This window comes from Garra rufa, chromosome 6 (genome assembly GCF_049309525.1).
Source record: "Garra rufa chromosome 6, GarRuf1.0, whole genome shotgun sequence".
Lineage (NCBI taxonomy): Eukaryota > Metazoa > Chordata > Actinopteri > Cypriniformes > Cyprinidae > Garra > Garra rufa.
Window position 1 is genome coordinate 40,012,794 of NC_133366.1, and position 27,811 is coordinate 40,040,604.

Here is a 27,811-nt window from a genome sequence, read left to right on the forward strand (position 1 = left end):
AAAGCAGTGACAAGCACAAAAACAGTCATTTCTATTCAGTAAATCTGACCGAGTTTGGATTATTTCAGCACAGTTGGATTACAAAACAAGTCATAAGTGTCAGTGAATCATCTGAAAGCTGAATTAATAAGCTTTCCATTGATGCATGGTTTGTTAGGATAGGACAGTATTTGGCCAAGATACAACTATTTAAAAATCTGGAATCTCAGGGTGCAAAAAAATAAAAATATTGAGAAAATCGGCTTTAAAGTTGTCCAAATGAAGTTCTAAGCAATGCATATTAGTAGTCAATAAGTAATAAGTAAGTTTTGATATATTTACAGTATGAATTTTACAAAATATCTTCATAGAATATACTCTTTACTCAATATCCTAATGATTTTTGGCATAAAACAAAAATCTATAATTTTGACCCATACAATGTAATTTTTTGGCTATTGCTACAAATTTACCTGTGCTACTTAAGACAGGGTCACTAATTATATTGATGGGGGACCAATTAGAGCAGCATGGTCTTTCTGATTATGCTTGCTGACTTCTGCAGGTTAATCTAGTTATGAAAAACCTGCTAGGTACACCAGTATAACAGCATTCCATATTTTTAATGGAAATAAAATAAAATAAAATAAAATAAAATAAAATAAAATAAAATAAAATAAAATTCAAATGTAAACTTCTGAGGGGGAAAAAAGCCGGAATTTCAAGACAAAAATGGAAATCAGGATACTGTATAGACTTGCAATTTTGTTCATGCTATAGAATAAAAAAGTAATTGGGACAAACCTTAGAACTCTAACTTTTTGTCCAACTGCTAAATTTTCCTTATAATTCTAAGATAAAAAGTCACTATTACTATTTTTTCCTGGTGGAAACAAGCTTCCATAGATTTCATAGAAAAGTTTTAATAGATAAACCTTAATTAATCTAAAATTTAGTTGGATATGATTAATGACCAATGTTGAATCACTTCATGGGGAGATGCAAAAAATAATATTAATATGTGAAGTGAGGAGGCTGTCAAACAACCGACGATCAAAATGATTCACAAGGCCGTGAGACTTATTTGACTAATTAATTGTCCAATTGACTCACACGAGTGAGCGCTGTGTACAGAGTTAAAGGCCCTAATTAAAATCTGGAGCTGATAATGAAGTGATTTAGGGAAGGATGTTGATTTAGGGATAACAGATTATGAGAACCACTTGAGAATGATGTCGATGTGTAAGGTTATATCCCTTCAGAGTTACATGAAAACAGTAACATTTATTAATTAATGATAGAACAGGAATGGTAGACACTGTGTATAAATGCTCTCAAAACATCTGCGCATTCAGAGCTGAAGTCACTTCACGGGCAGAGAGAGCAGCGAGTGTTGATATATAATTCATCTGCTCTGCTGCTCTCCTACAGCACTCTGCCTTTCTGCTTTTCTTCTGTCACACATTTCTAAGGACAACTATCTCCTACAAATATTTCATCAGGTGCTTTTTTTCATGTAATATATCTGACTTTCATAAGAAACAGGAAAAACAGGATTTTGCTTGCTGGTTTAAGAGATTAATGTAAAGAAATTTAGGGTAAATACAATATTAAACTGAACTATTTGCCTTAATACTCTTCAATATTTAAAGGAATAGCTCACCCAAAAATGAAATTTCCATCATTAATTACTTATTCTCATGTCGTTCCAAACCTGCAGGACCTTTATTCATCACAAAACGTTTTCTCGTAGGTTAACCCACTGATTTTGCATGGACTTCTTTTTTCCCATCTGCATCTCTACCTGCCTTTACCTCACGACTTAATGACTTTTTCATTTTGTTGCTACTTCTCACCTCTTCACACATCCACACTAGATTAGTTCTTTTCCTTTTCCTTGTCTCAGTCATGTGAGCTTCATCCGCTTGTCTCTGTTCTCTCTTGTTCCTTAGGCAAACGTGCCTGTTCAAATATTTCATCTGCTTCTCTCTGCATCTTTCATGCAATATACCTGAATTCTCACTTTCTTTGCAGGCACTCCTTCTTTCTTCTTGCTCTCATACAGACTGCGTGTTTTGTTAAAGGTTTGTATTATTTCATTCTTCTTACCTCTGATTTTTCTTTGTTTCCCCCTCACTCCCACTCTTCCAACATCTATACTGCCACTCTCTCATCCCAGCTCCAAAGCTGACAGGAGGCCATGCTACAGGAACACCGGGGTTTGAAATCTGTCTGTGTAGGATGTTGGCTGCTCAGTGACAGTACTTCCTTTCATTACCTCAGTAAGTCTCACATTCACATGCACACAACTGGCATGTGTTCCTGGGCATGTAATGTGCTCACAAACCTCGAACTAATAATTTATAGCCTTACACATATAAACTAACACATACTGAATGTACTACAAGGACTGGATAAAAATAGATTGCAATTTAAATCCAATGATTCTTAAAAAAAAATCTGCTTTCTATACAATAACTTATATACTCACAGCCACTATTAAAGAGATAGTACACCCAAAAATGAAAATTCTGTTATTAATTACTCACCCTCATGTCGTTCCAAACCCGTAAGACCTTCGTTCATCTTTGGAACACAAATTAAGATATTTTTACCACATTCAAGGCCAAGAAAGGTAGTAAGGACATCGTTAAACTAGTCCATGTGACATTAATGGTTCAACCATAATTTTAAAAAGCTAAGACAATACCTTTTGTGTGCAAAAATGTTTGTTGTCTTCAGAACTGCCTTCATTATTGTTAACCCCTTAAAGACTAAAACATTTTTGGGGCACCTGTACATTTCTTTGTTTTTTCAGACCTATTCTAGCAGTCAGCATCTATTTGTCATATATCATTATAAACATAAGAACTTTGACTTTATGTCTAGCTAATTTAAAATTACAATGTCCTTTTGTTTTCTCTAAAAAGGAGTGAATTTCTTGAATTTTAGAAAAAACACTAGCAACGATTGGGTGCTTTTTACTGTGTACTCAAACAAAAAGTCCTGAAGTTTAGATTTTTATTCTTTAAAAATTTGTATTTAGGTGTTTTACACTTCCAAATAAAATTTTGTCTATATATAACATTCCCCAAGCAAGTTATAGCCATATATTACAATATTATTATAGGCGCTTTTCAGTGAAAAACAGGCCTATTTAGCTGATTGACAATATAGACCTGTCCAAAAAAAAAAAAAACGTTTCGGGAGTAAAGTTAGCTAAACAGTGTTATATAATAGCAAAACACAGTAAAAGCTACTTTTTCAGATAAATACATTCTTAATCTGAGTATGAACAATAAACACGAACAGCGTAGGAAGTAGTGAAAACAACTGCACAAATTGTCTTGTGCAAAAATATAAACAGTCCAAATTAATCACAAACTACACATAAAATGAGAGAGAAATATACTGAGTGCAACAGAAAAAAATAGTGCAAATAATCTTTACAAACTATATAAGAATTAGTTACATAATATAACAGCCAAATAGATCGATCTGCTGTCTGTAGACTGTGTCGGAATCTATTTTACAGGGATATCGCTTAGAGAAGCGAAAACCTAAATTCCAGTGCTTTATTCAATATGTACTGCGGTTTCATCCATGTTTTTGGTTTGTGTTATGTCAAAGGGCTTTGTTGTGAGTGTTTCTGTGCTTTTTCAAAGAATGATTTCATGCAAATGTGTTATTTTGCATTTGTTTTCATGCACGCAAGACGCACTTTACTTTCACTTTGCGTTTGTTCAGATTTCCAAAGAAAAATGCTAATCGGTGGTTCAAAAGACCAAAACCTATGTTTATTGGTTGAATAGATGACAGTTTGAACCAATCTGGGCACAGGGGTGGGACTAAGCATCAACAATCGTTCCTGTTTGGCTCAGAGGAACTAAATGCGTTGGTTTCATCTGACGAATCATGATGACATAATCACGCTCACTACGGAGCTTCTGAAAAACCAAATGGGACAAATGTGATATCACTGAAAAGAGTAGACTCTGTGCATTATGAGACTTGGACAATTGGATTAGCGGTTCAAAAGTTATTAAACATTTAAGAACGATAGTTATTTGTAGCCGCGGGCGGCTGTCTCGGTCTTTGAGGGTTAACACAGATTCAACAAGGTGCTAGAAACATTCCTCAGTGATTTTGTTCCATATTGACAAAGAATTCACATCAGAAACAATACACGCTGTGGTGTTTAAACAGCACATGATTGGGCCCAAAGTGTGCCAAGGAAATATCCCCCACACGATTTCATCACCACTACCAGCCTGAACCACTGATACAAGGCAGGATGGATACATGTTTTAATGTTGTTTACATCAAATTCTGAGTCTACCATTGAATGTCAAAACAGAAATCGAGACTTACAAGACCAGGCAAGCTTTTTTCAATCTTCTATTGTCCAAATTTAGTGAGCCAGTGTGAACTTAGCTGACAAAAGTGGCACCCGGTGTGGTCTTGGGCTGCTGTAGTCCATCTGCTTCCAAGTTTGACATGTTGTGCATTCAGAGATGCTCTTCTGCATACCTCGGTTGTAAAGAGTGGTTATTTAAGTGCTGTTGCCTCGCACCAGTCTTGCCATTCTTCTCTGACCTCTGGCATCAACAAGGCACTTTCGCCCACAGAACTGCCACTCACTGGATATTTTCTCTTTTTCGGAACATTCTCTGCAAACCCTTGAGATAGTTCTGCATCAAAATCCTAGTAGATCAGCAGTTTCTCAAATGCACAAATCAGCCTACTGTATCTGGCAACAACAACCATGCTCAACCCAGGCTCATTGGAAATATGTACTTGTGGTGACGTTTCCGTAACATCGATATTAGGTACCTTACTGCACATTCTGTGGCAGTTTCAAAGTGAAATGTCTAGTGACCATGGCCACGTTTGTATTACGTTGGTACATGCACATATTATTACAAATTACCTTTTTACGCTGCTTCAGATATGTACTTCAGCGGTTCACATTCAAATGTCCAGAGAGTGCTGCTAAAAGGTTAATGCTCTATCGCAGAGGTCTTTAACCCTGTTCCTGGGGACCCACTATCCTGAAGAGTTTAGCTACAACCCTAATCAAACACACCTGAAGCGGCCAATCAAGCTCCTTAAGACTGCTTGAAAATTGAAGGCAGGTGTGCTGAAGCCAGTTGGAAATAAACTTTCTAGGACAGTGGGTCCCCAGGAGCAGGGTTGAAGACCTCTGCTCTATCGTGCTGGAAATAAAATATCCCCTTAACAAAATAACCCTAAACCTACCTGAGTGTTAACAAATGCAAAAGTGAAACAGAAAAAGAAAAAAAAATGCCTTTGCCGATGTAACCATGCTATTTTAATATCCTTATATAGGGGTTGATGAACCAAAGTTTCAAACACTAGGTTTCAAATTTTCAAAGTTGCAAATTTTAATTATATGCAAAATTGGAATATAAATATAAGAACAAATATATAATGTAAAGCACAATTTCCATCGAACGAGTCAAAGAGAACTAAATTACCACTTCCTGATACACCAGCACTAAATATCACTAAGAGAAGTAGGAGAAGCGACTGAACACAATAATTTTCTTATAATATATTATTTGCAGAGGAAGCAGACAACACACAATAAATGCGGTCACTGCTTTCAGAGGTGGATGCCTGGTGTTTGGGAACACAGTCGTGAAAGGCAGTTCTGGGAGGCAATCATACAGAAACACTTTGACCACAGATAGAACAAGTTCAGTCCACTGGTTAGTCAGGTTATGCCGTCTCATAATGCAAAGTCACATGACTTTTTTGATGTGCATGGAGGAATTTGTGGCACAAGCCATAAACTACCTCAAGTGAGAGTAAATCAAGGGATTCTGTTTAAAATGTGGAGAAATTCTATCATCTATGTTGTGTTTATTATTATAATAGCTTTGTATGTTAACCTGTGATGAAATAAGCTGATTAAGGGTTTCATATGAATTGATAGGAAAATTAATCAAATTTGGAAATCCGTGTCAAAACAAAGCCTTTCATGATACCTGTGAAAGTTCCAAGGCTGGCAGAGATCTTTAACATCATCACCTGGTTGCTAGCCTGAATCACTTTGTCCCACATACTGCGGCAGCTATCAACACACAGGCTACCTTTGCACATGAGTACAGGAAATGGCACATGTACTGATTAATCTCCTCTACCTAAAACAGATAAGAAGGCTGGGAGCTTTGATTAATGTCAAATCCAACTGCACTCATTAATATTCAATTATGGACTTGCCTCACATGAGTTTCAGTTCATGCTCCCAAACTAATTAGCTTCCACACCGCAAATGAAATCTGTGTTAAGGTCTGCTATCCAATTCAGCCTGAGTGGCACGGGTTCGCACTCTGCCAGCGTTCGGAAAGCGTTTGCCAGCATTCTGCTAGCATGAATCCCTGCAGTCAGAGCAATGGAGTGCAGCCCAAAATCACATGTTGGAGAGAAAGATAATTACAACGTCTCGAAATAGAACGAGCTTACATTTATATTCTATTCAGCCTGGATCTTTACTCTCAAACAGAGCTGTAAAGGCAAATAAAGTAAATAAGAGAATAAGAAGGAATTTTACAGCATATATATACACTATTGTGTAGTAAAACCCAATCTGAGAAACTTTTGATGTAAGCAACAACCCTTTAATCATGAAACAGCTGCCTTTAATGTTGAGAAACTTGATGAAATGCAAGATCGGCCACTATTAATTTGAAAACCACTGTACTGCTGATTGTAAGTGGCATGTGATTAAAAAAAAGTAAGGTAATTACTATAAAAGTAAGTAAGGTGCATTTTGAATATATGTTGACTATAATGTCAATATTTAAGGCTTTAAAGGGTTAGTTTACCCATTATTTATTCACCCTCAAGCCATCCTAGGTGTATATGACTTCCTTCTTTCAGACGAATGCAATTGGAGTTACAACATTTTCTTTTCAACAGTCCAAAACAAGTCCAATAAAGTGCATCCATCCATAATAAATAGTGTCTCACACGGCTCCAGGGGGTGAATAAAGGCCTCCTGCAGCAAATCGATGCATTTTTGTAAGCAAATTATCTTTAAAACGTCATTTACGGAGCGGCTTCTGTGAACAACTGTTACCGCAAGCTAGAAAACATTATTACTTTGTTTCAAATATGGATATTTTTCTTATAAAAACACATTGATTCACTAAAGGAGGCCTTTATTCATCCCCCAGAACCATGTGAATTTTTTATTTTTATTATGGATAGATGCACTTTATTGGACTTGTTTTGTACAGTTGAAATGAAACACCTGCTCTTTGCCATTATAAATCTTGGAAGAGCCAGAACAATTTTTAATATATTAAATATTTAATTATATTAAAAATATATAATTTGTAGTTTAAGTTTCATTTTAACTCAGTAAAGTGTCTTAGAGTTTTTCTTAAAGGGGACATATCATTAAAATCTGACTTTTTTCCGTGTTCAAGTGCTATAACTGGGTCCCCAGTGCATCTACCAACCCAGAAAACATTAAAAACAACCCAGTAACTTTGTTTTGGTTAGCCATTCTCTGCAAGCGTGTGAAAAAAAAACGTGCCACTCAGATTTTGCTCCCCTAGTGTTGTAGGAAGGTACTCTTATTATAATATTTCCACCCCTTAATCTATATGTTTCCACCCACTGCGAGGTCATTTTGTTTTTTGCAAGCCACAACGGTGTATCAGTTCTAACATAATGAGCTTCACAGACATAACCGACTGTGTTTTTATAACTTATGTGTGTTTTTAACATATTTGACAATTTAAGCGCAATAAGACATGAAAGAGAACTTTGTTTAGTACTCAGATGCTGTGTGACAGCCGCTTTCTGAGTGCATGCTTTAGATGTGTACACTCAGAAAAGCGTATATAAAAAGTTTAAACTGATTTCAGCATGACAGAAATGATAATCAAAACCAAAAAGATGTTTTTTGGCAGGGCATCTGAGGTATAAGCTGTAAAGGCACAGCCCTATTCTGGTAAAGGGGACGGGGAGCAGCAGCTTATTTGCATTTAAAGAGAAATGCACAAAAACAGCGTGTTTCTGCTAAAACTCAAAAGGATATTCAAAAGGATATAATAAATGATCTGTGGGGTATTCTGAGTTAAAACTTCACAGACACATTCTGGGGACACCTGAGACTCATATTATATCTTGTAAAAAGGGCATAATACTGTAGGTGCCCTTTAATATGGCCCAGTTATCATCCCCCAACAAACCTGACTAAAAGGTGGATGGAAATCCACTGTACACGTTTCAACATAATTAGGTCGCCCTCAATTAAAGGATTCAGTCTAAATATGATAAACGGTGCTGACTGACCGATTACGGAACGGACAGACAAATGAGCCTTCCCAAATCAGAGACAGCGGAGGCCATTAGCACACATTAGCCTAACGCCACGCAGATAACACATTATCATGCTGTTGCATGCGTATTAAAATGAGTTAATCAGAACATATTCTCCACAGTGATAATCTGCCCAGAGTGATTATGGGAAATGGAGATAACAAAGTCATTTGGCTTCTCTTCACATGAGTTTATGTCCACAGAATGCAGAAGTACACAGTGAAACGATGCAAGAGACAATTTTGACATGGCAGCGTGCTGGGGTACTTCATGACTATAAATACTAATTTCATGTCTTTGTCTTTGTCGGCTGTAAGAAAATATCTAGTGTTTTATAATGAAAGATGAGGATGACATTACTTCAGTTTCGGACCCCATATTGGTTTAATCTAACAAACTGACAGCACACAAATCAAAAGGTATTTTGGTTGCGATGACAACACTAAGCTGCTCCGGACATGTGTTTATACTGGAAGCAAGTGGCACAATGTCACAATGCGACAAAACTAAATCAATTCCATTTATCCACTGAGTATATTCAAGAGGAGTAAACCGTTAGTGCCCACTTCAGTTGATGGACGCTCCTGTTTTGATTTATCACAACACAATTATCTAGCCACTTTTTTTCAATGTCTGACTAATCATCATATTGCTAGTAATTGTATTTACAATTAAATTGATCATAACATTGATCAAAACATCAAAACATGATGTTTCTGGTCTCTGTTGTACTAATTTATATAATCTTTTTAATATACTTTAGGCATATACAGTGCCTTGCAAAAGTATTCATACCCCTTAATTTTTGTCACATTTTGTTTTGTTGCAGCATTATGTTAAACCGCTTTAAATTAGTTTTTCCCCACATCAATTTACACTCCATACACCATAATAATGACAAAGCAAATACCAGATTTGCAAATTTTACAGATTTATTAAAAATAAAACACTGAAATAAGTACATTGCATAAGTATTCATACCCTTAACTCAGTACATAGTTGAAGCACCTTTACAGCCTCAAGTCTTTTTGGGTATGATGTGACAAGCTTTGCACATCTGCATTTGGCAATTATCTGCCATTCTTTGCCTCACCTTTTGTCCTCTCAAGCTCTGTCAGCTTGGATGGGGGCTGGCAGACATTTTCTAGAGTCCTAGTTGTTCCAATCGTCTTCCATTATGGATAATGCTTCTGTGAACCTTCAATGCAGCAGATTTTTTTCTGAACTCTTCCCTAGATCATTGCCTTAACACAAGTCTGTCACTGAGCTCTACAGGCAGTTATCTTGACCTCAGGACTTGGTTTTTGCTCTGATATGCATTTTCAGCTGTTAGACCTTTTCTGAGAGGTGTGTGCCTTTCTAAATCATACTCATTCAAATGAATTTGCCACAGTTTAACTCCACTCAAAGTGTAGTAACATCTAGAAACAATATGAATGCTCCTGAGCAAAATTTCGAGTGTCCCAGAAAAGGGTATGAATAATTATGCAACAGGATCTTTTCAGTTTTTTATTTTTAATAAATTTGCACAAATGTTAAAAACCTATTTTTTGCTTTACCATTATGGAGTAGGGAGTGTAGATTGATGTGGGGAAAAAAGTAATTTAAAGTAGTTGAACATAAGGCAGCAACATAACAAAATGTGAAAAAAAATGAAGGGGTATGAATAATTTCGCAAGGCACTGTATGTACGGTAACAATACTAAATTGTTTATTTTCTGTTTCTGGGTAGGATTGTGGATGTTTGTTTTAAAAAATATTTTATAATAAACAGATTCCTGAAATGGTGTGATATGCATTGAAATTCTTAAAGAAAACAAAAAAAGATGGAGATAAAGTGAGAGGAGGAATAGAAATATTCATCATTAACTGTGAAAATCTAAAATATTACAGATGCAAAAACAGCAAAAAGCTTAACCTTAGAAGTTCACGCATAAAATAAACATACAGTTGACGTCAAAAGTTTACATACACCTTGCAGAATCAGCAAAATGTTAATTATTTTATCATATTTTATTCAACTATTATTTTCTCTTGTGGACAATATGTAAACGTCTTTTATGTGAAATATCTTATTCAGGGCAGTACTAAATAAAAAATAACATGAATTTTGTAAAATCCCTCTTATTTTTGTAAAATAGCTAACATTTTGCAGATTCAGCAAGGTGTATGTAAACTTTTGACTTTAACTGAATGTAGTATAATATAATATAACATAACATAAGAACACAACAATCTACTATTTTTTTATTTTTTCGGGGGGGATGTTGGCATTTATGAACTCACTGATACAGAGGAGGAGAAAGTATTTTGACATTACAAAAAATTACAAACTTTGGCTTTAAGGCATTCAATTTAATTTTCTAGCTGAAACTTCCAGGGATGGAGACGGGAAAGAGTGCTAAATGTCCTGTTTTTAATAGATTCTGACTTGTGTCACCTTGTCAGTAAAGCCGTCAGCTGTCAGTTGTGTTTGAACTGTCAGTCAGGCACGGTTTCATAGCTCTATTGCAAACAGAACAGAGTGTCCAGAGGGGACATGCACTCATGTGCCTTGTCCTCTGTCTTCGGCACCGGACACACCCGAGGGCTCTTAGCTGTCATGTCTTTCTGCCCTTCATCTCACTTCAATTTCATTGAGTTTAATTAACAGGGATGTGGTCCTCCCCTGGGCCTGGGTAATGAGGTGAGACGTCATGGACGGTGAGAGGACACACATACAGTACACACACACACACTGGACAAGAAGTGTATTCTGTAGAACTTTACCTCAGATACAGTACATATACACAGAGAGAGGAAACACAGTTGACTGATGCATTCTAAACTGCAAACACATGTACACTGGACAAACAGAGAACAAGATCTAGCATTATGTTGCATAATTAGAGGTCTTTCAATTTATATATTCACAAACAAGCATCTAGGTCAATGGAAAACTGTATAAGATCGTCCACAATAAAGAAATGGAAAATTCTTTTCAAAAGAAGGTAACAATCCAGTTTAAAACTTCGTTTTAAACTTCGTACGAATGTGCTCTTTGTATTTTTACATGGTTTTGAAAAGCAATTTTCATATAAAGTAATTTTCCTTAAACCTTGAATATATGTAAGTGTACATTTACTTTGTGTTTCTTTCTCTATCATGAATTAATAATATTTCTTAAATAACATTTAGTTTTTGGGGAGTCACAACACATGGCATAAAAAAACTAACAGCATTTCAGAATGTTTTAGTATTTGATCTTTTTTTTTTAATGGAAACAGAGCTGCATTAACTAATATTTATGTAAAATTATAAATATAAATTAAAAAAAATCTTGCAAATGCGAGTTTGTATCTTACAATTCTGACTTTTTGACTCACAATTGTGAGTTTTTATTTCGCAATTTTGACTTTTACAATTATGCTTTTTTCAGAATTGAGATATAAACTCGCAAATGCGAGTTTGTATCTTGTAATTTAGACTTTTTTCTCAAATCAAACTTTTTTCTCAGAATTGTGAGATAGATACTTGCAATTCTAACTTTTTTTTCTTGTAATTTTGAGTTTATATCCTGCAATTTAGATTTTTTTCTTAGACTCGCAATTCTGAGAACATATCAGTCTTCTTTTGTTCCCTTAAAATTTAACTTTATAACTCGCAATTGCACAATTCTGAGCAAAAAAAGTCAATTGTACAATTGCGAGTTATAAAGTTCAATTTTAAGGGGAAAAAAAGACTGATATGTTCTCAGAGTTGCGAGTTTAAGATCTCACAATTCGGGCTTAACTCGTAATGTGTGTTATAAAAAGCAAGTTTATTTCGCAATTCTGACTCTTTTTTTTTCTTGCAAATGCGAGTTTTTATCTTTCAATTCAGACTTTTTTCTCAGAATTGTAAGATATAAACTTGCAATTCTAACTTTTTTTACTCTCAATTGCGAGTTATCATCTCGCAATTTTGACTTTTCCTTGCAAATGCGAATTTGTATCTTGTAATTCAGACTTTTTTTCCTTCAAATCAGACTTTTTTCTCAGAATTGTGAGATATAAACTTGCAGTTTTGAGTTTATATTTTTTTACAATTCTGACTTTTTGCTTAGAATTGTGCAGTTGCAAGTTATAACGTTCAATTTTAAGGGAAAAAAGGCTGATATGTTCTCAGAATTGTGAGTTTAGATCTCACAATTCAGGCTAAACTCGTAATGTGTTATAAAATGCAAATTTGTATCTTACAATTTTGACTTTTTCACAGTTCTGAATTTTTTCTCAGAATTGTGAGATATAAACTCGCAATTCTAACTTTTTTCTTGCAAATGCAAGTTTTTATCTTGCATTTCAGACTTTTTACACAGAATTGTGAGATATAAATTAGCAAATTCTGACTTTTTTTCTCACAAATGCGGGTTTGTATCTTGCAATTCTGACTTTTTTACTCACAATTGTGAGTTTTTATCTTTGACTTTTTTTTACAATTTTACAATTCTCAGAATTGTACGGAAGCGTAGAGCTGCCACCCAGGTAAAAAAAAAATCTGAGCTTTATCACGTTTGTACAATATAATTATCACATTCGTACAATATAATATCACGTTTGTACAATATAATTATCACGTTTGTACAATATACTATCACGTTCTTACAATATAATATCACGTTTGTACAATATAATTATCACGTTCGTACAATATAATATCACGTTTGTACAATATACTATCACGTTCGTACAATATAATATCACGTTTGTACAATATACTATCACGTTCGTACAATATAATATCACGTTTGTACAATATAATTATCACGTTCGTACAATATAATATCACGTTTGTACAATATAATTATCACGTTTGTACAATATAATATCACGTTTGTACAATATAATTATCACGTTCGTACAATATAATATCACGTTTGTACAATATAATGATCCCCTCATGTCATCTCAACAGGAGTTCTTCTCAGCAAAACTCAGCAAATACATAACTCACAGACAAGATACATGTATTTATAGAAAGCTTTAAATTATTACTTAACGAAATAGAACAAATCAAAAACAAAAACTATTTCTGTAGTCTGTAAAGATTAATTTTTCTCTAAAGGCGCGTCCAAATTAAGAGGAAATGGCGATCGGCAACTTCATCCTTGCTAGACACTGACTCAGAAAACACAAGCGTTTTAGCCTTTATTTTACAATAATTACCAATAGGATAAAACACAGGCGGTGAATATAAACACTTTTATATTAGTTTAATGTTGAAATTAACATTGTTTTATACCTGAACTTGCTTTTGTATATCAACATGCTTTAGACATTTTATTTGTTATTTATACTAGTAGCCTGTTGTGATGATTTTTCACGACCCAGATTTTTTGGTGCCCCCCCAGGCACTTGGTGCCCTATGTGCAGTGCGTGGTGTGCGTGTGCGGAGCGCGTGTGCGGAGCGCCGGCGCTTACAATTATATTGTAAGAACGTGATAATTATATTGTACAAACGTGATATTATATTGTACGAACCTGATAATTATATTGTACAAACGTGATATTATATTGTAAGAACGCGATAATTATATTGTACAAACGTGATATTATATTGTAAGAACGTGATAGTATATTGTACAAACGTGATATTATATTGTACGAACGTGATAATTATATTGTACAAACGTGATATTATATTGTAAGAACGTGATAATTATATTGTACAAACGTGATATTATATTGTAAGAACGTGATAATTATATTGTACAAACGTGATATTATATTGTAAGAACGTGATAATTATATTGTACAAACGTGATATTATATTGTACGAACGTGATCATTATATTGTACAAACGTGATATTATATTGTAAGAACGTGAAAAGTATATTGTACAAACGTGATAAAGCTCAGATTTTTTTTTACCTGGGTGGCAGCTCTACGCTTCCGTAGAATTGAGATATACACTGTAAAAAGTTTTCACCAGATTCAACTTAAAAACCTAAGTTCAGCAGCTGCCTTAAGTTTTTAAGTTAAATCAGCTTAAAACTACAGGTAATTTTAACTTATTACAATAAAAATGAGTTGATATAACTTGTGAGTTTAAATGACTTAAGTTGATTTAACTTACAATCTTAAGGCAGCTGCTAAACTTAAGTTTTTAAGTTGAAACTAGTGAAAACTTTTTACAGTGTAAACTCGCAATTCTGACTTTTTTCCCTTTTTCCGAGTTTGTATCTTGTAATTTAGAATATTTTTTATGAGACATAAACTCACAATTCTGACTTTTTTCTTGCAATTTAGATATTTCTGCAAAAACTTTCTTCCTCGTAATTTTGCAATTGTGAGTTTTAAAGTTTAATTTTTGGAAAAAGACTGATATGTTCTCAGAATTGCGTTTAGATCACACAATTCGGGTTTAACTTGTAATGTTTGTTATAAAGTCAGAATTCTGAAAAAAAAAATCACAATTGAAAGTTTATATTTCTCAGAATTGCGACTTTATAGCTCACAATTCCAAGATATCTCACAATTCTGAGAAAAAAAATCAGAAGTCAGAATTGTGGGATAAAAAGCTCATTTTTTTTATTCATTGGCAGTTCTAAACACAACTTGACTATTGATTATTTTGTATTTATTATACATTATAACATTGTTTAAAAATCTATCCATATATCTATTTATTTAATTATTTTTTGGCTTACTGGATGTCATCCTGATTTCCAGAAACTTGACTTGGCAGAACATTGTACAGAAAGAGAGAGAAATATGAACCGCTGTAGGCACTTTCATATTAATGCACATCATAGATAATTCAGATGCACCAAGGGCTACATTTTGTCTAAAACATAAATCTATCATATTTAACTGCTACATGTTCCACCTTTTCCTCCAGCACATTGGAGGAAAAAAAGTGTAAAACACAATATTTTATTGCTCTCTCCTTTTTTTCTCGCCTCCTGCCTCAGCATTCCCAGGATTCAGCATTCATTAAATCAAATAAATGTATGTAAAAAAAAAAATGTAAAATAGGAAATTATTTTGCAAGCAAACAAACAGTGAATAGTGAATTATATATAATATATATACAAAGAAATAAAATAATACATATATTTAATGCTTATACCTTCAAACTTTACTGTTCACATAATTCATCTGTCCAATTTTGTTTCTGTCTTTCTCCCATTTTAATTGCCTCATTTCTCATTCCATCGCTATCAAGCAAGGCAATGAAGGCATGCTTCTTTACGTGCAACAAATAAAATGAAAAAAGACAAAAAATAAAAAATAAACAAATGAAGGGCATTTAGATGAAATGGAGAGGAAGACAAACAGTAAGTGAAGGAGAGAGGGTGAGAGAATGCAACAAGAAAGCAAAAGAGCAAAGAAAAGTAATTAAATGCCAATCAGAAAATATGGGAATAGATAAGCAAGGCAACTCAAGGGGTGTGCTGAACTGCAATCAATACTAAACGCCTCATAAGACTAATTTAACTTTCGCTTTTATAGATAACAGGCAGACAGGAAGTCTTTTGCTCAAGGTTGAGGACAACCTCTGGCTCTGTCAGCCTGAAAAAAATAAGAGAAATGAAATGATTTCAACTGCAGGTTTACATTGATGAATGAGTAAATACAGGCTAAGAACGAGACGATCAGTCAGCGTGTTTATTCATTCAGAGGAGACTCCTCGATTCTCTCTGGAATCAGTCACCATGACCGCTGACCAGGGACTGCATTTAAAACCCAGCAGGGTCGCTGGTGTTGGAGCTTCAGGCTATTTACTCCATTACTGCCTACTCCATTATTGGATCATTATAGGTGTAATTTATGAGTTGAACGCACACAGACTTGCTTTTCGACCAGTTGAGCAGACCACTTGCTGGGGCTTTGGAGGAGCTGGATTCGAAGAATTTGTAGCAGGGCTTTATTGGGATGGTATGTAAACATGATAAATCCATACATAAGCCAGTCACCCAGAATCGAGAACAACAAGCCAGCCTGGCGGTTAACCATCAACGAATCTGAACTATGTCTGTCAGTGTAATTCTACAAATTCCAGAATTCCGCATACTGCAATACCAGTAAATTTCAACCATTAAAACTCATTAAGGTGAAACAGATTCTGTCTTCCTTGAGAGGTGAGATTAATTAAAATATCACACATTCTAAATCATTTTCTGACCTCCTGTGAGCAAAAATGACTGTTTGGATTAATGATGTCTCCTCAAACTCTAATGAAATTCAAATTATTTTGTGGCTTTGAGACATCCAAAGCAAGTATTCATATGAAAATTTTTTATTGTAAAATGTTTTTAAAAAGTATTTTGTTTCCAGAATAAAAAAAAAATAAATATTGTGGTGGCAAAACAAAACTAAAAGTACAAAAAATGTTTTCTACTAAAATATTAAGCAGTACAATGATTTTAAATGGAGTAGTGACTGCTAAAATTTTTGTTTTGCCCTCACAGAACTATATTCAAAATAGAAACGTTATTTTCAGTTGTAATCATATTTTATAATATTACTGTATTTTTTCATCCGATAAAATTATTTTTTAATTTGATTTCATATGAGAGCTTGTGGATGATGTTAATATACAGATGCAACTCAATAAATTAGAATGTCGTGGAAAAAAAAACATCAGTAACTGAAATTGTGAAACTTGTGTATTAAACCAATTCAGTGCACACAGACTGAAGTAGTTTATGTCTTTGGTTCTTTTAATTGTGATGATTTTGGCTCTAATTTAACAAAAACCCACCAAATCTCAACAAATTAGAATATGATGACATGCCAATCAGCTACAGCTAATCAACTCAAAACACATGTAAAGGTTTCCTGAGCCTTCAAAATGGTAAGCCACAAACATTCATTGCTAAAGAAGCTGGCTGTTCACAGAGTGCTGTATCCAAGCATGTTAACAGAAAGTTGAGTGAAAGGAAAAAGTGTGGAAGAAAAAGATGCACAACCAACCGAGAGAACCGCAGCCTTGAGAGGCTTGTCAAGCAAAATCGATCAAGAATTTGGCTGAACTTCAAAAGGAATGGACTGAGGCTGGGGTCAAGGCATCAAGAGCCACCACACACAGACGTGTCAAGGAATTTGGCTACAGTTGTCATATTCCTCTTGCCACTCCTGAACCACAGACAACGTCAAAGGTGACTTACCTGGGCTAAGGAGAAGAAGAAATGGACTGTTGCCCAGTGGTCCTCTTTTCAGATGAGAGCACATTTTGTATTTCATTTGGAAACCAAGGTCCTATCGTCTGGAAGACGGGTGGAGAAGCTCATAGCCCAAGTTGCTTCAAGTCCAGTGTTAAGTTTCCACAGTCTGTGATGATTTGGGGTGCAATGTCATCTGCTGGTGTTGGTCCACTGTGTTTTTTTAAAACCAAAGTCACTGCACCCGTTTACCAAGAAATTTTAGAGCACTTCATGCTTCCTTCTGCTGACCAGCTTTTTAAAGATGCTGATTTCATTTTCCAGTAGGATTTGGCACCTGCCCACACTGCCAGAAGCACCAAAAGTTAGTTAAATGACCATGGTGTTGGTGTGCTTGACCAAGCAAACTCATCAGACCTGAACCCCATAGAGAATCTATGGGGTATTGTCAAGAGGAAAATGAGAAACAAGAGACCAAAAAATGCAGATGAGCTGAAGGCCACTGTCAAAGAAACCTGAGCTTCCATACCACCTCAGCAGTGCCACAGACTGATCACCTCCATGCCACACCGAATTGAGGCAGTAATTAAAGCAAAAGAAGTCCCTACCAAGTATTGAGTACATATACAGTAAATGAACACACTTTCCAGAAGGCCAACAATTCACTAAAAATGTTTTGGTCTTATGAAGCATTCTAATTTGTTGAGAATTGGTGGGTTTTTGTTAAATGTGAGCCAAAATAATCACAATTAAAAGAACTGAGGACTTAAACTACTTCAGTCTGTGTGCACTGAATTTATTTAATATACGAGTTTCACAATTTGAGTTGAATTACTGAAATTAATTTTTCCACGACATTCTAATTTATTGAGACGCAACTGCATTCAGTACCAACATGTGCTGTTGCAAAAGATAAAAACTGGATGATTTAAAATTGCTGATTTATTTTTAGTGAAAGATACACAAGGTTTGGCCTCAAAAATGCAGGTTTCCCACTAGCCTTGATTATTTGTGGCTGATGAAACCGGTGTAATAGTTTGTCAGGGGCGTCAATACTTTTCACACTACTTCCTCAGGTAAGAGGTGAAATAGAACAAAAACACCTTTACTATAACGTGAAACTATCTGCTAACCTGCAAGCATGTGCGTCATATGCAAGCCTTTCAACACTCTACGATCCATCATGCTGACAGTAAAGACATGCGTGTGTTCTCAACAAAATTTCACCGCAAAATTCGTTAGCAAGCAATCAACACATTTGACTGCAGTTTCACAAGTCTGTCAGGCATAACAGAACTGAAATAACCCAAAATGCACAAATCATTGTGGCTAGAGAAGGACTTGACACAACACTTTGCACGGTGTGAAACTCATCAATATCCTATGTACCACCAAAGCCTAACATTAGCTGCGCATCACTCTCACATTTATATTTATTTATTTTTTTAAGTTGTTGGCATGCAAAAAAGAAAAACGGATTGGAACACACTGTGAGAATATTCAAATACACACCACAGTTAAGAATAATTAAGATATTTTTATTGCAATAATAGTTCACAATATTTATGGTTTTGTTTTGTTTTTTTGTTTCAAAAGAATATAGCTTTGGTTAGCACATTATATTATATTATAATACTAGTCAAAAGTTTTTGAACACTAAGAGTTTTAATGTTTTTTAAAGAATTCTCTTCTGCTCACCAAGCCTGCATTTGTTTGATCCAAAATACAGCAAAATCAGTAATATTGTGAAATATTTTTACTTTTTAAAATAACTTCTTTCTATTTAAATATATTTTAAAATGTAATTAATTCTTGTGATCAAAACTAAATTTTTAGCATCAGTATCACATGATCCTTCAGAAATTATTCTAATATGCCAATTTGCTGTCCAATTTTTTTTTTTTATTATTATTATAAATATTTAAAACAGCTGAGTACATTTTGTTTCTCAGGATTCTTTGATGAGTAAAAAGTTTTGGTTTTTATTTTTATTTTTGTTTGGGAGGAAAGAAATTACAGAAATTAATACATTTTAGCAAGGATGCTTTAAATTAATCAAAAGTGATGATAAAGACATTTAGAATGTTACAAAGGATTTCCATTTCACCAAAGAAACCTGAAAAAATTCTACTCAGCCGTTTTTAGCATAATAACAACAATAAAAAATGTTTCTTGAGCAGCAAATCAGAATACTATAATGATTTCTTTAGGATCATGTGACTGGAGTAATGATGCTAAAAATTCAGCTTTGAAATCACAGGAATAAATTACATTTTAAAATATATTCAAACAGAAAACAGCTATTTTAAATAGCAAAAATATTTGAAAATTGTAATGTTTTTACTGTACTTTGGATTAAAAAAAATCAAGGTTGGTGAGCAGAAGAGACTTATTTAAAAAATCTTACAGTTCAAACATTTGACTATTATATTATGTGATTACCTTTTTAGAAATAAAAATAAGGCAAAGTATGAGTTGTATTAAATTTAAATACAAATTTAAATTGCATAATAACACCAGCTATTAATGATATAATTATCAAACAATTCATTAAGCAGTTGGGAATTGACCATATGCAGCTGCTCAGCTATACATTCACTTGATGGAAAGCAGCTTCTGCGGTTATGGCATATTGGCATGCAGTTGACAAACACGTAGCTTCACCCCCCGTTGACCGGTGTTCTGGATGATCGATATATTTACGGATGCTGAAAATTAGGTTAGAGACAGTCAGGGTCGAATGCGTTCAGCATACTTATACAGATGATTGCCCATGAAACCATGAGACTATTCAGAGCCATTACCTTTCCACAACACTGACTTTTGCTAAAGAATCTGTATGCCAAGCCATAACAACGGTTTTGGTGTTTTGACTGGTTAAGCCAACAGGCAGAAAACAAATAAAAGTGACAGCCATCAGTTATAATTCACTATTGGTTATAGGGTCTTGTATTAAAGAACTAAAGCAATAGTTCACACAAAAATAAAATGTGAGTTTTGCTTCACTAATGGCACCTTTTAGAATATAAATAACTTTTAATTATGTTTTTAAAACCTTGATTCCTTGACACAATAATTCTCCATTTAAAGATAATTGTAACCAGTTTGTTAGACATTGATGTAAATTTTTCAAGTAATTAAACTATAGACATGATAAAATAAACAAAAGTGTAATTGTGTGATGGGTGTGGGTAAACAAAAGAAATCAGTTTTATAGAACTCCTCTGAGTTTTGGTGCGAAGGCTGGTAGAAACTCATTAGCAGTATTTCAAAAATGAGTTCACATTAATCTGAATAATTACCTTAACAAAACTGTCTCTGTAAGATCTGCACAGCCAGGGGCCGTAAACACCCTCGCCAGTTTTGCGAGGTTAAAGTTATATGAATACTTTTTCCACATAGTGGGGAATGTTTATATCCTTTCAGTCTTCTGAGAAGTTTTCCAAAGCATTTTAGAGAAATGTGGTTATAATGGTCAGCTCGTTAGAAAGATGAAAGGATAATTTGTTTAGTGGTGCTTTAATTATGTAAAGAACATGGCCAAGAGACGGCTTAATTATTGCTCCGCTGACATATTCTCAGTGTCTGCTTCATATTTAACGGAGATTTTCATATTATGTGGCACATGGCGAATAAATAAGTACACATTAAAGGCCTGTGGCCATTATTGGCATCATTTGATTAAATGTATCTAACTAAAGAGGTCTATTAGATTTAATACAATTACATCCTGAATAAATACACAAAATTTGAAATGTTAATGTCACAATATTTCTTAAAAAAGTAAATAAATAAAGCAAAAACATTTCATGAGGCAACAGCTGATCCACTGCATATATTAACTTTAAAAATGCTATTTTTAGTGGCAGCTTACTGCGAATATTACATCAGTGATAAATGCACGACTTGCCACAGGCACAAAAGGCCACTTTATATGTGTCTTATGGGTCACATAATGATGAATTCAATTTTATTTCTCTTCTTGACCTTGATCTTTTGAGAGAAAAGAGCAATGCACAATGAAAACATGCTGTAATGCACATGCAGAATTTAAAAGTGTGTCAACATGCAATGAAAATGTTGCTGCAACTTTCAGAACTCAAAACTTTTTCTCCATTCCAAAAGGAGAATGTATGGATCCTGCTGAAATAGTTGGATTTTCATAACATTAACTCATGACTGTCAACAATGACTCATCAAAAAAACCCTTTCGGGCGAAATAAATAAATGCATGCATGCATACAAACATTGTTTGCAGAACTCCAGGCAAATCTCATTTTTTAACATCGCTAGTGAAATGCTAATACCTGAGACCAAATAAAGTGATACATCCTTATCCTGATATCAGACACTCTTTAAAAGAGACCAATTATGCCCCTTTTTACAATGTGTAATACAAGTCTCAGGTGTCCCCAGAATGTGCCTGTGAATTTTCAGCTCAAAATACCCCACAGATCATTTATTATATAATTTTGAAAATGCCTATTTTGAGTGGAAGCAGAAACATGTCGTTTTCGTGCATGCCTCTTTAAATGCAAGTGAGCTGCTGCTCCCCACCCCCTTTTCCAGATTAGGGCTGTGCCTTTACAGCTCATACCTCAGAAATTTTGCCAAAAAACATCTGTTTGGTTTTGATTATCATGTCTATTGCGCTGAAAGCCATATCAGTTTAAACTTCTGACATAAGGTTTTCGAGGCACAGTTCCGAAGCACGCACACAGAAAGCAATCATATGGCATGTGAGTACTAAACTAAATTCTCTTTCATGTCTTATAGCACTTAAACTGTTTAACACAAACAAGTTTGTGTTTAAAACACACAATTTACAAAAAACAGTCGGTTATGTCTGTAAGGTAAACAGCTGGGAAAGAAAGGAACGGTAAAATTATAATAAGAGGGGAAAGAAATCGGAGCGGCTCTTTTCTCACAACCTTGCAGAGAACGGCTTACCAAAAAAATGTACTGGGTTGTTCTTGTTCATGTTTTCTGGGTTGGTAGACACACCAGGAACCCGATTATAGCACTTATCATGATATGTCACCTTTAAAACACAGTCGGTCAAAAGACCAGAAACAATTAACATGCCTCATTGCACAGAATATAATACCAGTTAGGGCTACTCGGTTATGGCAAAAATCATAATCACGTTTATTTTGGTCAATATTGTAATCATGATTATTCAACAAAATTTTGAGTGGGTTCGGAACTTTGTATGATTGATTAATTTAAAGATAGCAATACAATTAAAAAAAAGATACAAATGAAACATTTTTTTTTTCTGAGGGGGGGAATTTAATGTAATTAATTGAATGTAAAATAAAACAGCATAGTCTTCAATGTAAGAATTAAACATTTTTTTTATAAAAACTACAAATGTGCCTCCATTAAGAGCAGTGAGTGATTTTGTCTTTGTCTTTTGTTGTTTGATTAACATTAAGCACAGAGACGGCAGAAGAAATATTACTTGTGGCTGCTTTAAGAGCTGCACGGATCCAATATACTGTTACACACATATTTTCAGTCTCAAGTGTTAACGTTAATTTGAGACATAACTTTACGTTCATTTGAGACATAATTGACATAACTAAGGTTTACACGAATAAACACCAAACGCCACATTTTGACATATGTTTGCATGCATTTGACCGTTTAGGTACGCATTTAAAGCTAAACGTTCACTTTACTTGTCCGTGTTCTGTTCCATCTCTAAACGCATACACAGAACAGCGCAAATTCTCTTTCGCGCTTTTAAAAACACGACATCAAATAAACATGCACATCCCATTTTATGCAAGTCACGTTGATTTGCATGTGAAAATGGGCTTTTATAGAGGAGCTAAAACCCACAAAGGGGGCGGAATCAGGAGCAATAATAGTTATCTCAATTATTGTATTTTCACAATAATTTGATAATAAGCTGAAATCGAAATACCAGTATACCAGCCCTAATACCAGTATGACAATTCATGCTCAGAATAACACATTGTCTTATATCTACCTCTATAAACTTTCCTGTCTCTCTTGTCATGTGAATAGAGGTTGACTCCAGTGCTGTACTAGACTACACCACACATGTGTGTGTTTGTTTGTTGTGTGATGTATTGGATGGGGATATGACGTGATAAGGCTGGTTCGATGGTGCAATACTTTATGTGGTTCATTTCAGTGTTGCTAGACTCAGGACAAATGGCAGCGATTTGTGGTAAATGACCTGGTGGATGATGGTAACCTTATAGTTATGGAGCTTGGCTGATAACAGAGGTTACAGGTTAGATCCCAGGACGAAATGACCAAGAAATTGGAGACTGCAACTGTCCTATTACCAGACCTGGAGCCTGTCATTATTTACAATTAGACATAAGAAAGTAAAGGACCATAATGCTTTGTTTTAATCTTGTTATTTACATTCTTTCTCCTCTGATTCAACACCTTAAAACTTTACAATAGCAACTAGATTTTGGGAAGCTATTAGCTGCTTTGACAGTCCTCTAGCATGTGTTTTCATTAACTGTGAAGTATACTGAATGTGCATTCCTCAAACACCCACCTACCCACTTATACTCTGAACTCACACGTATCATTACCAGAACTGTTATTTATTTTTGGAATTTCTTGCATGTTGCATTGTTTAGATTTGATTAAAAACTAACCTAAGCCAACATTACACCCTAACCAGATATGACATTTTCCACAATCTTTTCCACACTGAAAGGAAAAAAAAAAATGCTGCAACAAAATCAGAGCCAGTCAAAACATATTCTGAGTCATATTTGCATGTACCTTCATTAAACATGATTTTGAACCAACAAAATGGATCCTACAGAACATATCACTTCATCACATTTAATTTTGACAAGGTGTATTAGTGTTTTTTATTATATATTATAAGTAATGTATTATCAGAATATACACACACACATTTACACAACAAAACTGTGTGTGTGTGTGTGTGTGTGTGTGTGTGTGTGTGTGTGTGTGTGTGTGTGTGTGTGTATATATATATATATATATATATATATATATATATATATATATATATATATATATATATATACTGTATATAAACATACAAAATATATATTTTTGACATTATTGGCTTTCTGTCACCCAACTCCAGGATAGATTTTATACAGCATTCTATTATTTACAGTTCATTCTTGCCTCATTCAACTCACATATGAATATATTGGATATTTCGACCAGCACATAAGCCCCTGATAAGGGTTCAGTGTTTTCCCTCTCACAAATCAAGCTCTCTCTCAGGGCAATAGTTTCCCTGCAGTTTACAGTAATGCACTATAAGCACATTATTCATGACTTCATTACCAAACCTGATGAGTGTAATTAATCTGCGCTATGTGTGGCTGCAAATTTAATCTGCTTCTCTTCCCATTAGCTGCAATCACTAACTCTGTGCAATGCTGAAAGAAAGAAATGGACACATTATAGAGGCGAAATTAGCAGAGAAACTCCTTGACTGTGTAATTTAGAGAGTTCTGCTTTCAAGAGTTTGATGGCTCACTAAATTATAGCCAAGCTTTGTGGTGTTTGGTTAGTAATGGTCTTTTATTGGTCCTGTCTGTTTGATTTTGTTCATGTGTGCACCAATCAGCAAGTAGGAAGATAATTCATGCGTTCATGACCTCAAGGGTAGATTATTGTAATGCTTTAGTGGGTGGTTGTTCTGCACGCTTAATAAAAAAACTCCAGCTGGTCCAAAATGCAGCAGCTAGTGTTCTTACTAGAACTAGAAAGTATGACCATATTAGCCCGGTTCTGTCAGCACTGCATTGGCTCCCTATAAAACATCGTATAGATTTTAAAATCTTGCTAATTACTTATAAAGCCCTCAATGGTTTAGCTCCTCAGTACTTGAGCGAGCTCCTATCGCATTATAGTCCCTCACGTCCGCTGCGTTCTCAAAATTCTGGCAATTTGATAATACCTAGAATATCAAAATCAACTGCGTGCGGCAGATCATTTTCTTATCTAGCGCCTAAACTCCGGAACAATCTACCTAACACTGTTCGGGAGGCAGACACAATCTGTCAGTTTAAATCTAGATTAAAGACACATCTCTTTAACCTGGCTTACACATAAAAACATTAACACATTCCTATAATTCAAATCCGTTAAAGGATTGTTAGGCTGCATTAATTAGGTCAACCGGAACCGAAAACACCTCCCATAACATCTGATGCACTCGTTGCATCGTAAAAAGAATGGCATCTACGCTAATATTAGTCTGTTTCATTCTTATTCCGAGGTCACCATAGCCACCAGACCCAGCCTGTATCCAGATCAGATGGTCACTGCAGTCCCCCGGATCCAGTCCGTACCCAGCTTAGATCATGGATCACCACCTGGAGATGACTTCAATAGCTGTGGATGTCAACCAGATGAGCTCCAGAGACGGATCAGCAATGAAGACCTAGTCAACCTAGACGGCCATCGGTGCTACACCACAGGATCCTGACGAGTTCTCTACAATCAGACATTGTTACAAACTGCTGGTTTCGTCTGGCCAGAGGAGAACTGGTCCCCCGACTGAGCCTGGTTTCTCCCAAGGTTTTTTTCTCCATTTCTGTAACCTGTGGAGTTTTGGTTCCTTGCCGCTGTCGCCTCTGGCTTGCTTAGTTGGGGACATTTTCCAGCAATATCGTATACTATTTGAACTGAACTGGATGATGATATCACTGAATTCATTGATGAACTGCCTTTAACTGAAAATTGATTATTTACAATAATGCATTACTTACACACTATTGTGCTGTTTAAATACTGTGCAGTTGCTTTGACACAATCTGTATTGTTAAAAGCGCTATATAAATAAAGGTGACTTGACTTGACTTGACTTTTGACTGGGTATCAGCCACCAATGTGTCAAGTTGATTTTCCTAAACTGCTGAACTTTCTAACATTCACATTAACGGTCCTATACTTTTTAACCACAAAATGCTTGTCTTGCACTAGAAAGTCAAAGACAGTCAAACGCCATTTACAAAAAAAGATAAAACAACAATGTCGAATGATTTTAAAAATTGGAGGAGAAAATGAGATGGAGTTTTTTGCCTTACCCTACCTTTTTGAACTAAATTACACAAACAACAAACTAATCACATGTGACTTTTCCAACATGATTATGCAATGTGTGAAGATGCGCATGCACATCGCAGAGCTAGTTTGTGGTTAAAAAGTATATAACTTGAATTTTTTTAAAGAAAATGACAGATTGTTTTGTTAGATAAGACCCATTGAAACTGCTATTTGGATCTTCAATCTGTTGGCCACCATTGAAGTCCACTATATAGAGAAAAATTCTGCAATGTTTTCCTCAAAAACCTTAATTTTCCTAAAAAAAAAACTATTTCTTTTTGACTAAAGAAAGAAAGATATGAACATCTTGGATGACATAGGGATGAGTAAATTATCAGGAAATTTTCATTCTGAAAGTGAACTAATCCTTTTAATGGCTTTAAGAAGTAGATTCAATGACATTATTCTTTAGAAAAATCAGAGACATTGAAAAAATAATCCTACTGGGAAAAAAGCTAGGAGACCAGCTACACCAACTTAATACAGCAAACCAGTTAAGTTTTTTTTTTTTTTTCCTAAATTTTTAATTTAGACTTTTCTTTGTCATATTGTTATTCAGTATAACATTTCTTCCAACAGGTTCATATATGTGTGTCAGTAATTGTCATTTATAAAACAGATAATTTAGTTTATGAATTCTGATTGGATAACCTGTGTTCACAGCCATTGTAAAACAGCATTACATTTACACTGTTGACAGCATATCACCCATTTTTTAGCTGAAACATACTTATTTTTTTACAATGAACAGAATTACGCTTATTTAAAAATATGATTATTTAAATAAAATGTATTAGATGTAAACATTCCATGATTTTTGAGAGCAGAAATCTTACCTCTTTCTTATGCATAGCATAAATTTATCAAATTAAATACATACATCTTAAATTTAGGCCTAAATATTTTTTGAGTGTAATAAATTTTGATTAGTGTCTTATCATATTGCTCAAGGTGCCATTTTATAACCACAATAAAGCACCGGAGAACCATTAAATTTTTATTTTAAGAGTAAGGGGGCTTTAATAACATTGCATGCCAATAACTGTCTTTAACATTACAGGTTGGTTTTGTTTTTTTGTTTTTTTGGTTATGTTAGTTTTTATTCAATGCACACCAATTTCTGGGACAACCCTCTTAGGAAATGACCTTGCTCAAGGGCACAATAGTGATTGAGAACGTTCAGTATATTTCCAATTCATAAATCATCCCCACCTGGGATCAAACTAGCACCCTTTGTTTAACCACCCCGTAGC